We start from the raw sequence: 1,701 nt of genomic DNA on the forward strand, positions 1-1,701 counted from the left end.
GCCCATATTTAACTTGAAAATAAAGAAAAACTAAAGCCCTTTAATTGGTTAACCCAAAACACAATTTGGTCAGCCAATTATACAAAGCATTGGGGCCTTATTTAAATTAAAGAAACTAGATCAACGTCGCGCGTTAGTTATCCGTCATTTGGGCTATATGCAATGCACATCATGCCCTCCTTCTTTGAGAAGATTCACCCCGAACCGAAAGCCTTTATTTCTCTACAAGTTTTAGTAAAAGTTTCGTATGTCCTTGTAAAGAACTTTATTTGTGCACAACTTGAAACTATTTCTCGTCCTCCAGGATCAAATGCAACTTGAATAGATTTAGTTTTGTTCCTTTTCAACGGTTGCAATCCGTGGAGCACCTCTCTTGCCAACACTACCGCCAACTTGATATGTAAATATAAATAACTCCATGCGTTGTGTTTGACGAATTTGCTTCTCATCAGCGAACCAAAAGCACTATGAACAAGCTTCCTTTTCATACATGGAAGTTGGTGTGTTTCATTCACATGCTTATCCTCTTGCTCCTTTAAAATGACATCACAAACTGTTGAAGAAAAAACATTGACAAATAAATTTTCCATCATCTTTCTCTCTACTTCCTTTTCTTTTTCTTCATTTTCCCTTCCTTCTGAAGTTTCTATTTCTTCTTTTTCTATTCTCTCTTTTTCTATTTTGTCCTTTAGCCTATGTTGATCCTTACTGACTTGTCTTGGTGTCATAAATTTCAACTTCATTTTATGTCCCTCATGCCTCAAATAAAGGGAACGTTCATCAAGATTGAGTGCTTTAAAATGAAGTCATGCTCATCCCAAAAGAAGATGACAAGAGTCCATGGGAGCATCTTTCACACATTGTCCTGTACTGAATTTGATCCATGCTTGATTCGTGTGAAAGCTTGTTGGTAACTTGAGTTTCTCCACCATTCTTTGGCTTACAACATTGTTGTTGCTTTCATAATCGAATGGAACTAAACATGGGTGGCCTTCGATTAAACACGTTGTATAATAAACTTCCATTGCTATTCCAAATCTATTGAGCCAGGCTCTGAATACCAGATGATGTGAATCCAGAGGGGTGGATTCGTTTCATGGTTCGATCTAGGTTGGAATGCTAATAAGCAAGATATTTGAGAAATTGTTTAAAACAAGAAAACAGAAATAGATAAGAAGATGTAGTGGAAATTGATAGAAGTCAGACTTCCAAGGATGGAAGATAAGCCTATGAGTTTAAACACACAAAGGGAGCAAGGACCTTTGATAAAACTCAAGGGTTCCTGAATCACTCAAGAACGTAGGAGAATCACTCTCACTAAGATAAAAGAGATAAAACTCTTATATTTTCTGAATAAAACTCAACTTGATTTCATTGATAAGAATGGTTTAGCTTATATAGGAGCTTTAACCATCAGAATTACAAAAGACGCATAATTTTCAGTTACAACCCCCTTAAAGCTATTAGTGAACCACTCAAGTTAATAATGATCCACTATTGAATTGGTGATTGTAACTGAATTCAAGGCAACCAAAAGTCATCCACCAGCATTCAACAAAGGTCCTCCAAAGGTTGGTTCTTAAGTTGGAAAATAGGCCCTTATTTAACTTGAACATATAGAAACACTAAAGCCCTTTAATTGGTTAACCCAAAACACAATTTGGTCAGGCAATAATACAAAGCATTGGGGCCTTATTTAAA

The sequence above is a fragment of the Vigna unguiculata genome, unplaced genomic scaffold (genome assembly GCF_004118075.2).
Source record: "Vigna unguiculata cultivar IT97K-499-35 unplaced genomic scaffold, ASM411807v1 contig_629, whole genome shotgun sequence".
Classification (NCBI taxonomy): domain Eukaryota; kingdom Viridiplantae; phylum Streptophyta; class Magnoliopsida; order Fabales; family Fabaceae; genus Vigna; species Vigna unguiculata.